This window comes from Oryzias melastigma, linkage group LG5, assembly GCF_002922805.2.
Source record: "Oryzias melastigma strain HK-1 linkage group LG5, ASM292280v2, whole genome shotgun sequence".
NCBI lineage: Eukaryota > Metazoa > Chordata > Actinopteri > Beloniformes > Adrianichthyidae > Oryzias > Oryzias melastigma.
In genome coordinates, this window is record NC_050516.1 from 29,238,743 (window position 1) to 29,251,919 (window position 13,177).

The window sequence follows — 13,177 nt, forward strand, 5'->3', positions numbered from 1 at the left end:
AAACATGCCAACTGTAGCATCTACATGACTGCTACAGGGTTTTTTAAACGACATTTTTCTTCTGCTCCCAATTCATAATGATTTGAATAAATAAATACTCAAAAATTCAGTTTTAATCAGAAATATGCTATGTTAAAAACACAAAAAAGTGATTTTCATTGGAGGGGATCTCTAAGAAAACATTCTTAGTCATAAAATATCATTTGCAAAGTAAGTATTGAAACAAGATTTGGACTGAAATCAATCATGTGGTCGGAAAAATAAAAGACTTGATCCACAGATAAGGTGCATTTGTGCAGACAGCTAAAATCTAAAAGACAACACAAGTGAATGTGAGTTTTTGATGAGCATTCTGCAATCCGAAGAAGACCGCGTTGTTAAAAGAGGAGGTGTTGTGAAACATTTCCACGCTCAAATCTTTACTAACTTGTTGCACCCATCAGATTCAGTGCCTGCAGATGCATATTTTTTTGTAACCAATTACATTTTTGTCCATTTTTTCTTCAAACTGTTTCACAAACTAAAATCTATTACATAAAAAATCTATATTTAAATATTTATGTGCAGCCTCCCCAACTGTTTAGCATTAAAGCAACTTGTTGGTGACAAGAAAGACGCTCTTTAAATATTTAGAGCATCTCCGCTTACATATCAACCTGCAGCATCTCCGCTTACATGTTCTTTTTTCAGCTCATAGTCTGAATAGAGGCGTGAAGCAAGCAGGGATGCATAAAGGAAATAGGAAACAGGAAAGGAAATGGCACTAATATCCTCCAGCACTGCAAATGAAATAACAGAAACAGAGCAATGCCGCGCTGGTTATATGAACAGGAACTTAGTCGTGTATTAAAAACCAGTGGCGTTTCTGTGTCCACTCATTCAAACCACAACATTGTGTCATTGTCGTACACTTTTAAGGTTTTCTGGATGTGTAGAAAGTAAAAGTAATTATATTATTTCTAAAATAAAAGCATTAATTAAAAAAATAAAGCATATTCCAATTTAACTAGTTTTTAAGTTTTTTAAGTTAGTTTTAAAACAACTAAAAAAATCAAACAAACATATGTTTTCAGTCTGGTTACATAAAAGTGATTTGAATTGGTTGCAATGTGACTGTACTGTGTTTGCATGAGGTTTTGTGAACATACCATGCAGAGTTTACATTTTGAAATGTCGACATCTAGTGGTGAACACCAACAACTGCAGTCGCATTTATTGCAATTATTAAAACGAATATTTTTGTCATTTTAAGTGGTTGAATATAACACAGACTGCAAGTCTAATGTGCAAATTATTTATGTATTTATTTGTAAAATAGAAATTCAGAATCAATACGTTTATAAAGAGTAGTAATTTTTTTAAAAAGCTATTTTGTTTACCTGCAAACGTTATTGGCTAAGTTAAAAAAAAAAAGTTCATGGTTATTTAAGAAACTTTCAGTAAGTGTTCCAGTAAGTGAAGAGTTTTTAATCTACAGTTTTGACTGTCTCTCTGGGTTGCATAAAGGTGTAGTGCTTTGCGCTCTTTTCTCACAGTAAGAAGGTTCTAGTTCAGGAGTCTGCAACCTGCAGCTCCACATGTGGCTCTATGGTTAAAGAAAATAACGTTTTAAGTTTTTAAAAACTAACGGCATTGAGCTAAAACATTTTATATATCAGGTTGTTGTGCGCTGTGCACCATGGAAAATCAATCAAAAGTTAGAAAGCACAACCTGAATTAAAGCGAACTGAATTATAAGACAAATGTTCTATTTTTGAGTAATATTTAAGTTTGCTTTAAGGGTTGAGAAATACAGTGAAAGTCACACTTGGTTACAATTTTTCTTTTTTTTCAGTTATATTAATGTATTTTTGGCATTAATCTATCACAAATGGTAAAATAAACTTTTTTGTAATCACTGCTGACATTACACTAGCTATTACTACATTGGCAGCATTGAGCTGATTCTAAAAGTTATAAACTGTTCCATAAATTTGGGGGAAAAAAAGGTATTTTCTCTTTATATTTATGTTATTTATGCAAAAGAAGTTCATTTATCATAATAGTAACATTGGCAAATTGGTCTTATTTTTCCAGAGGATGAAGTGAGCTTTTGTGGCTCCTGCTGGGTTTTGGTCTGTGAAAAATTGACTGGAATGACTCTGTAAGTGTTGACGGTTGCAGACCCCTGACCTACTTCTAATCCTGGCTGGAGTCCTTCTTTATGGAGTTTGCATGTTCTCCTTGTTTTATCTCCAGGCACTCTGGCTTCCTCCACAGTCTTAAAAGATGCTTCATATTTTATTGCTTGCTGCCTTTCATATTTGTCTTTTTACTTGCATTTTTTTTGTTTTTGTTTTTTTGCACAAGGTAACTGCTGGTGATTTTCGTTGTATTCTGCACAATGACAAATGTCAAACTGCCGCCCTCCTGCTGGATTTTAGAAACCCTGCCTTATCGGTTGTTGATTACCTGGATCAGGTGTGTTTAGCCAATAAGGAGGTTCAGTGGCTGCTTGGTTGGAAGTATATAGGATAAAAAGGTCTAGATTCTGCTCTAATGTGTCCCTTGGTGTGTGAGTGTGTGATTGTGTCCCTTGTGCAAAGGAATATAGTGGGTTAAGAAAATTTACTTACTTTGAAACAGTAAGAGATGTCCCAATGAGGCGGATTATAAAGAATCATACTAGATCTGAGAGAGTGAGAGACCCATCCGTCCTTCTATTCATCACAGGCTGCTGGAGCCTATCCAGCTACTATTGAGTGGAGGCAGGGTACACCCTGAACATGCTGTCAGTCTGTTACAGGTCCAAACACTCACACAAAAGACCATTTAGACACAGTAATCAACCCATGGAGCATGTTTTTGGACTGTGGGAGTTAAGCTGGAGTCCCTGGAGAAAACATGCAAACTCCACACAGAAGAAACCATTTCCTGGTTCAAATCCACTGGGATTTGCCATCACTTATGCACATTTAGCATTTTATTTAAAAAAAATGTTTTGAATAAGTGAATACATTATTCAACCATTTTCGTAACCCGCTGTATCCCTTTGGGGTCACTGGAGCCTGTCCTGGCAACTGATTGGCAAAGGCTTGGTACATCCTGTCGCGGGGCACACAATCACTCCCACACACACGTCGAGTCACCAATTAACCTATAAAGTATTTTTATGGACTGGGAGAAAACCCAACCATGCACAGGGAGAACATGCAAACTCCACACAGAGAGAACCCAGACAGGATTAGAACAGTAAAGCGAGAGCGCCACCATGCCGCCCAAAAATGGCATCACTTCCACTATTTTCAGTAATAATTTGAAACCTTTGAACCCTCAACATAAACTGATTTTGATTATTGTAGAAATTCCATAAATCTCTTTAGATGTTTCCATTTCTAAATAAATAATTTATGAAATTTTATATTTCATTTAATAACTCTGGATTAATGGCGACCTGAAGGTAAGCTTTAGGGAAGAAAATTAAGAGTTCCCGAAGTTACCAAACGCAACACTTTTGTTTTTCTCCCATTTGTCATGAAATAAACTTAAAAGATCTCCTAAGATAACAAATTTCTCTCAAATTTTGTTCATAAATCTGTCTAAATTTGTGATATTCCCTGAGATAATCCATCCCACCTCACAGGTGTGCCATATCACACAGGTGTGCCTTAGACTTGCCACGATAAAGGGACACTCTGAAATGTGCTGTCTGTGTTTCAGTGATGACTGAAATAGAACAATTGGAAGCTCAAATCATTTGGATCAGTTTGATCTTGTGGAACCCTGGAAACACCTCAGAGACATCTAGTGGTCAGAGAAATATTTTCAAGATGTTGAAATGTTTGGGCTCTTCTTTTTAGCTTTATAAGTTGGTTAATTGTAAGTTTAGTGTAAAAGAACATTTAATTGTAGCCAAATTGTATTCATGTACGGATGCAGAAGAGCTGAGTGAGGTGGAATAACTTTTAAAGCCTTTATTGTAACTATTACAGATAATTGTAAATTAATAAAAATGAACACATGCTAAAATAAATTAATAAAACTGTTTATAGAAGAATATATATATATATATATATATATATATATATATATATATATATATATATATATATATATACATAAAAAATTTTGAGGATAGTTAGATGTACAAACATTAACAGATTCATGACTGGGTTGAGTCAAGCTCGGACTCGATAAAAAATCTATTTTTTTCAGGTTTTCCCACATTAATGTTGTATTATTATAAAATGTAATTTTACTAAATGTGTCCTTGTAAAGTTGAAAATGATTCCAAACAGATATTTTTAAGACAGTAAAATCCCTCACGCTTTTCTTTCTTGTTTAATCTCTCAATGTTCAAACTTGGGTGGAAAAATTAATCCAATATTAAAGAATAAAACCTAAAATCATATTTGGAAGCTATAAATTATACAGTAGACATAGCACGATGAGATTGATTGAAATGGACAACAGCCAATTAGGACACAGAACACAACAATACATTGTTAAAAAAAAGAAAAAGAAGCATGCAAAAGTGCAAATAAAAGAACTATAGCGGAGAAAAACTATAAACATTTGTAGAAACTTTTACAATGTTCTGCCAATAATAGGTGATCATTAGCCGCCACTCAGAAAAGACAAAAGTTTATCATCTTAAAAAAAAAAAAGAAAATCCCACCTGGAAATAATTTTAATTCTTTAAATTGTGAATGACATTTTCATATCAACAAGATTGCCACATAGTACATTTTTTTTTACCTACAATTCTACGGTTCATGAAAGGGATCAGAGTTTCAAAGGAAAAGTTCTACTGGAGTTTAAAAATGTTCTTGACAACCATTTCTCTCATACAATGCGACACTTGTTCAGCAGCTACAGCGAATCTCTCCTCCGCATAGATTCGATCAGGTAGTTGTGCGGCTCATGGTGGTGGTGAGGTCATGGTATGGGCAGGCATACAGTGGGGCAAAAAAATATTTAGTTAGCCACCAATTGTCCAAGTTCTCCCATTTAAAAAGATGAGAGAGACCTGTAATTTTCATCATAGGTGTACCTCAACTATGAGAGACAAAATGGAAATAAAAAAATTAAACAAAACCACAATGTCTGATTTTTAAAGAATTTATTTGCAAATTATGGTAGAAAATAAGTATTTGGTCACCTATAAACAAGCAAGATTTCTTCCTCTGTCCCCTTCACTCTGCACCATTCTTCCCACCCTGGTGCAGGTAAAAAAAATGTGTTTCTGGTGTCCTCAGACAGCTCTTTGGTCTTGACCATAGTGGAGTTTGGAGTGTGACTGTTTGAGGTAGTGGACAGGTGTCTTTTGTAAGGATAACGAGTTCAAACAGGTTCCATCCGTACAGGTAACGAGTGGAGGACAGAGGAAGAAGTTACAGGTCTGTGAGAGCCAGAAATCTTGCTTGTTTGTAGCTGACCAAATACTTATTTTCTGCCATAAGTTGCAGATATTTTTTTTTTAACCAGACAATATTTTCTGGATTATTTTCCCCTCATTTTGTCTCTCATAGTTGAGGTATACCTATGATGAAAATGACAGGCCTCTCTCATCTTTTTAAGTACTTGCACAATTGGTGGATGATGACATACTTGTTTGCCCCACTGTATGATATGGACAAAGAACGCTGGTACATTTTATTGATAGCATTTTGAACGCTCAGGGATACGGTGATGAGGCCCATTGTTGTGCCATACATTTAAGAGCGTTGCTTTATGTTGCAGCATGATAATGCATGGCCCCGTGTTCCAAAAATATGTACAGAATTCTTTGGAGCTGAAAACATCCGTGTTCTTGCATGGCCAGTATACTCACTGGACATGTCACCCAATGAGCATGTTTGGGCTGGTCAGGATCGGCATTTACGACAACATGTTCCAGTTCCTGCTACTTCACAAAGCCACTGAAGAGGAGTGGACCAACATTTCTCAGGCCACAATCCACAATCTTTTAATAATTTCTCAGTCCAAGGGACACCACACAATACTCACGCAGTCTAATCAGTATCTTAATATGGCACACCTGTACAACAGTTATGCCGTCTAATCATTATCTTGATAGAGAAGATCTGTGCAATATTCATGCTATCTACTCATCATCTTGATATGGCACACCTTTGGAATAATCATGCTGTCTAATCATGATCTTGATAAGGCACACCTGTGCAATAATCATGGTGTCTAATCATCATCTTGATGTGGAACATCTGTGCAATAATCATGCTGTCTAATCATCAAATTGATGTGGTACACCTGTGCAATAATCATGCTTTCTTATCAGCCTCTTGATATGGCACACCTGTAACATATTGATCCTGTTTAATCAGTTTTTTAATATGAAACACGTGCAATAATAATGCTGTCTAATCATCATCTTGATGGAAAACACCTGTGTAATAACGATCCTGTTTAATCACTATCCTAATGTTAGATCGGTAAAAAAATCATTGCGTCTAATCATCATCTTGATGTGGCACACCTGTGCACTAATTATGCTGTCTAATTATCATTTTGATATGGCCCACCTGTGCAACGATCATGCCATCAAATCATCATCTTGATATGTTACATCTGTGTAATAATGATGCTGTCAGTTTCTTAATATGGCACACCTGTACAATAATCATGCCGTCTAATCATCATCTTGATGTGACACATCTGTGCAATAATTGTGTTGTCTATTCATTATCCTGATATGACACACATGTGGAATAATCATGTTATCTAATCATCGTCTTTATTTGGCACACCTGTGCAATGATCATGCCGTCTAATCATCGTCTTGATATGGAAGACCTGGGCAATAATCATGCTGTATAACCTTCGTCTTGATGTGGCACACCTGTACAATAATCAAGCGGTCTGATCATCATCCTAATATGTCACACTTGTGCAATTATCATGTTGTCTAATTATCATCTTGGTGTGGCACACCTGTGTGGTCGGATGGATCGTCTCACCAAAGGAGGATTTTTTACTATCACAGATTTCAACAGATTTTTTAACAATATTTAAGAGAAACTATTTTACAGGAAATGTCTCAGATCTTTGAGATCATCTCATGACAAATTGGAGTGAAAACAAGAGTTAGGTTTATATTATTGTCTTGTATTTAAATTCAACAAATTTCTGATCATGTGTCAGAGCATTCTCTCAGCAGGAGAGATTTCTCATTTAACTGGTTAATTGCATCCAATTCTTCTGTTGTCAAATTTCTATTTACCTCGTCTCTAGGTATTAGAAGGAAACCAGACTGATCCAGATTTGTTCTGTTTGTGCGCTAGTCCATATAAAACAAATTTAGCATTAGTATTTTGAAATTAGAACAGTTTAATTTTAAAAATATTGTGTTTTGAATAATTTTAGGACAGCATTTTTCAAAAGATTTGAAGTAAAACTTGTCAGAAACAAAGACAGACTATAACGTCCGTTTTTCTCTGCTGTACATTATCTGAGGCACATAAATGAAGGGTGGCCTGACATGAAATGAGAGTGATTTCCCCCCATCATTACCACACCACTAATGTGCCTTACTGGAGTTTAGAAAAGCCTGGATGGAGGTCTTTAAAGGCACTCAGAGGGTGGATTTGCTAATTACCCACATGGACACTGATCCCACCAAAGACTGCATTAGTGCTCAATGCAATGTGCTCAATTTGTAAGATAAAATATAACCATCCTTCAAAGCAGTTTGTAGATCTTTGCGATTACATGACTGCGTGTAGAATTTAGTTTAATTTTGTTTTACCTAAAATCACATGGGTATCTATTAGAATGAATCTGTGCTTCATCAAATTATCCATGTGTGATCAACATTTGATTTACTAATTTTTTCCATTAAATTTTAGTGTAATCATTAAGCAAATTACTCTGAGAGAGATCTCTGTGGCATTATGAGTACAGAGTTTGAGAGGGGTTAAAAACTACAAGATATGTCAAGTATTTGCAAAACCAGCAAAATAAAGTATTTGTATACTATTGGGTCAAAAATTATGTAAACTTTTTGTTTATTTTTTTCTCTTTGAGTGGCATATTTGTGTCATAGAAACCTCACTAACAATTCTTTATAAATTATGTGTTTTATTATAATTCATAATTCCTATCAGGTGTTTGATTAAATAAACATTGTCATCAAAATATGAGGCATAATTTCCAATTACACAGCCTACATTATTTCCTATTCAATCAAATGAATGTTGAGTTGGCAAACTTATCTTAATCATTACATATTTACAAAGATAAGAAGGGGTGAAGGACAAGTGACACATGAAAAAGGTAGGAGTGAGATATAGAACTGAGTTTTTCAGATAGGATGAAGGCAGCAAGGAAAAGCAGACATGCAACAATGATCTTAGTTTAGTTTGGTTTATTTATTTCAAACATATTAATAACACCAGATAAATCAATACCCTCACTGATAACAATAATCATTCATTCAATCCTTTTTGGCTAAAATAGTCTCTATTTGACAAAACTTAAGAAACATAACTTGTTTGAAAAGGAGATAGAAAGAAGCTGTTGCCTGCTGTTGAATACATTCAACTTTGGCACAAAAAAAATAAAATAAAAATACAGTTGCCGATTTATCCATTGCCATCAACCATATTCTCTGGAAGATACTGAAATTTTAATAAAAATTACATTTGTATGTTAGTGCTTATGTAAGTAATATTTTTAGGTGAAAAAATGCTTTACACAAAAATTTTCCATTTCAATTTGCAGTTGTTTTTATCACCAAAATGTTTTTTATGGTCTTTGTTATTTAGAATGGTTATTTTTTATTCTTTTTTATTTATTTAACCTTTATTTAAATAGGGACGACAGAAGAAAAATAATCTTATTTTCAACTGTAGGCTGGCAAAAGGTAGGACCTTTTAGAAAAGAGAAATAAAAGGAGTTGCAAGAGACATGTAGACAGAAACAATCAGTATAAAATGACAATAACACAAGACAATCAGTAAAATCATTAAATTATTAGAACAAATAAAAGGTTTTTATGGATGATCATAATAATTCCTTTTAAAATCTGTATTTGAAATAAAAGTGTCCAGTCCAGTTTTATTAAGAAAGCACTCTCCAGCCTTTTTAATTATGATATTAAGAGAGGATATAAAGTATTTTAGCAACTTCTGAATAGGAATAACTCCAATTTTGAAGCTTCAATTGTAGTTTATTAGGATAATTGAACCCAAAAAAACTTTTTTTTATGTAAAACGTGTTAACATAATAAATTGCACTTAATATATATATATATATATATTTTAATTTTAAGGTAAATTACAGGTGAATTCAAGTTGAATTCACAGCTGTAATTTTAGTGATCTGACCAAATGCATCAAGAAAATTAAGTATAATCAATATGTTATTCCTCAGAAGTTTTTTTTCTTCTAATTTCTTGAAAGTATTTTCTAACTGAAATCAAATATTTCGCATAGAAAAATATGATTATTTTATAGGTTTTAAAATTAAACTCAAAACAGACAAAAGAACTTTATCTATAAAAGTAAAAACTACAAATATTAGTGATTATTGCCTTTAAAACAAGCTGAGTAACCATCAGCGTGAGGCTTCAACGTTGGGAAACCAAACAATTCTGAGGCTAGCCCCTTAACTGTGCGAGTAAATGACAGATTTCTTAAGGTTTGGATGATATTAGATTGTAGTCTTTATTTGTTGTAAACCGATAGATCCTATAACCAGCGACAGATGGATCAAAGAGGAGCAGCTTCATCTCCAGTCTCTTAAAATACCACAATCGAAGGTTTCCTTCCAGCCGCTGCTGCAGCGTGGGGTTTCCCAGCGCCGACTGCAGGGTCACCGCGCCCATCTCGTCGTTCGATGGCCGCACCAGCGTCCTAGCACGGGGAGCAAAAGTGATAACCGCTGCAAAGTGTCAAGAGTAGACCGTCTGCTTCATGAAGAAGACTAGTTTATTGGTTTGTTTGTTTTAGTTGGTCGTTTAGGACTGTCAGCGCAGTCCTCAGCTCACGGTTAGTGGGTGTGATTCTCTTTCCCCCCTCTCACCCTCCCCTCTCCGCCTGGTTGTCAAGCTCCCCAGCCGTAGCCTGCGTTCGGGAAGGGCTGCTCCACGGAAAACTACGCTAGCTGGGTTGGCTAGTTAGTAAGCTAGCGCTGTGCTGTTCGTTGATGCGTGAATCGAAGGAATACACCGATTTGTTTTCCAGTCAATGCCAAAACGCAAACACAGACGCAAATTGAATCAGGTAAGGTTTTACTATTTACTTTTACCCCCCACGCAGTTTCATTTTCAAACCTTTGCGACGTTTTTATAGGATTTTATGTTAAAATTGGGACTGTCTGGGGGTGGGGTAGCGATTGCTAGCTCTGTGGCCATTAGTTAGCAACGATTAGCTAACGTTATGCTGGCTATTTAGTCATAAGTCGATACGAGTTGCACAGGCTCGGTTATGTTTGCGCCTCTGCCAGTTCTAATCATTTTTAAACAAATTTCCGTAACTGTTGCGCTACTTTGAACTCACCAGTCGAGATAAGTTCACTTCTGTTACTGTGAAATTTCGTGGAAGTAACGTCAATGTTGGCCAGCGAGACCGCTTTCAGTAATGGCCTAGTAAAGTTGCTCCTCTGCCTTAAAATATGGCGCTCAAAAGTAACTGTAGTTAGCCGAAAGACACCTAAAACCGGCTTTAATTAACAGTGACTGTACATATTTGGTATTGTGGTGGCTGCAATTTGGTGACGATGACTAATAAGATTTGACAGAAAAGCATTGAACAAACAAATTGATCAACAAATACCAATAGATAACAAATACAGGAAAGCTAACATAAGCTATATATATATATATATATATATATATATATATATATATATATATATATATATATATATATATATATATATATATTGGTGTTAACACCCAGTTTTACAAGTTAGCTTAGTGCTCGCCTTATTCATCAATGTCGGTTCAACAGTCAGTTTTAATAGCTAACTCTGTTATTTCTTGTATCTACATTCACATATATTGGACAGTCTTTCTATTTTTTCGTTTAAATCCCGTCAGTTATTGCATGTGTTGCTATCTTGAAATGAAAAAAAAGGCCACCGTCACCCGACCTTGCAGTTTTTACAGGTTCTAAATAACTACACAATTAGACAAAGTAAACTTAAGGACTCTCTGTAATCAAATTAGGTACAGACTGGAACGTTTAACAAGATTGTTAGTGTGTAAGTAAGTGGATTTCTACAGCTCGGCTGCTCGTTCAGTTTAAGCGTTTCTGTTCATTTACAAGCTAACTACACAGCGGTCCCTATAATTGCGGAAGAGCACCGGAGTCTTCCCTGAAATGTTTGTGGTAAACGCTCTTTTCGAATAAATACTGAAGCTTTTCGACTTGCGTTCGTGTGTGAACTAATTTCGAATTAAATTTCAAATAGTCTTCAGCTTTTGTGCTATATTTTGTATGCATACTCGTGAATTAGTAAGAAAATGGGACAATATTCTATAGGGCTTCATCCTGCCTTCGGGCCTACACCTAAAAGCCTGCTAGCGAAGCTAACTAGCAAAGAGGAGTCTGCAAGATGGCGCTCAGCTGCAGCGTCTCGGATATCCACCCGTGCTAGTACACATTTAGTTCGAATAACCTAGATATGAAATATTCATCTCTCAGGATTAGGAAAACATGCCAGGACCGGGTAAAATAATTGTTTTCAAACGAAAAGCGTACCGGAAGGGATAAAAAAACCCAACCTAAAGCAGCTGTTCGATAGCTATTCAAATAAGATTCAAAATGTGTTATTTGGTTGCAACTGTGTTGTAGGCAAATCGCACAGCGACTCTGTATGAAGGCGACTGTCCAAACACTTCTTACTGAAGGTTGAGCTTTGTATTAAATGAGAATTTTATTTATTTAACAATTATTATATTAATGTATTTTCTAAAATATAATTTTAATTTTAATTTAGTGTGTAAATAACTTGTTATATTTTATCTGTAAGTACTGGTCTGCCTAATGGCTTATTTTTAAAAAGAAATCTTCAAAAAAAAAAAATCCAGGCACTTTGTCAAAGCAAGTGCCTGGATTTGTTTTATATATGTGTGAAATAAATACGCTTAGAGTCATCCTTTTATGATTCTGAAAACATATTTCTAATGCCAGGACTGGCTTTCAAACGACTTATGTTAGTGGACATGGATAGGATTAGAGACTCATTGAATGAGGATTTAAGCTTTTAGGATTATGGAGTTGCTTAGTGATATTGCTGGTTATGGCCTTCTCTGTGATCCAGCTTAAAACCTGCGAAACACTGCATTATCATAGTTTAACAATACAGATTTGATCTGACTGGTCTTCTGTGGGCAGAAATGTTCTTTTCTAGTACTTTTGTTTCTGGGCTATTTTAAAAATGTAAGACGCATTCGAAAGACACTGAATCCCTAAGGGACTTAAAATTAGCAAGTGAGCTGCAACTCCAGGCTGTTTGCCACTGCTCATTGTTTATCATGCAGTCAGCTGACCCTGATCAGGCGCTTGGGAAAAGAGAAGTGATGGGGAAGAACAACTCTTAACAGAAAGCATCCACTGAAGTATTCTGGGTTTTTTTCTTTTCCTCATTGCAAAGATTTTTCAACTCTCCTAACCTGACAAATAGCATTTTTAAGAGCTTGGTTTAACAAAGAAACAACAAAAAAAGTGTAAAATATTAGGGAGAGTTCTTAAGAGAAATAATCTTAATAAGCTTTTGAGGTATTGCATAAAAGTTGTAAATTTTCACACAGTAAAACATAAAGTTCTTCCTTTTTGCTGTGAGCAGCCAGTTGTTTTTGTTGGCTGTGTTCTCTATGGGGTTGCCCCACTGGTGAGATGGAGGAACATCGTCATATGTTTGTTACTGTATAAGTATTGGCTGTACTCTTTAAAAGCAAGCAAAGCCTGGCTTTGAATATGAAAAGATCAGTCCGTTCATGTTGGTCAGTGCCTTCACTTCACACCTATATTTTAATTCTCCTTAATGGAGTGTTCTAAAACAATAACGGGGCCCAGATTTCAAGATGGATCTTCTTACAAATATATTTTTTATTTATTTATTTTGATTCTTGCTTCTATTCTGGCTTTGGACATTCGAAAATGTACTCTATGGTGCATCTCTAATTTAAATACAGTTCCATTATAGCCTTTGATTTGTCTAAAGCCTAAACTAC

At 35.3% G+C, this 13,177-nt stretch overlaps 1 protein-coding gene across 2 annotated transcripts in view; it reads left to right on the forward strand.

Annotated features, from left to right (window-relative positions):
- The first annotated feature begins 9,636 nt into the window (after positions 1 to 9,636).
- Positions 9,637 to 13,177, forward strand: part of gnb1b (guanine nucleotide binding protein (G protein), beta polypeptide 1b) — a 12,070-nt gene continuing 8,529 nt past the window's right edge. For both annotated transcript variants that reach the window (XM_024270496.2, XM_024270497.2), the window contains exon 1: positions 9,637 to 10,220. The gene's annotated coding sequence lies outside the window, so the exon portion shown is untranslated. The remainder of the gene's footprint in view (positions 10,221 to 13,177) is intronic.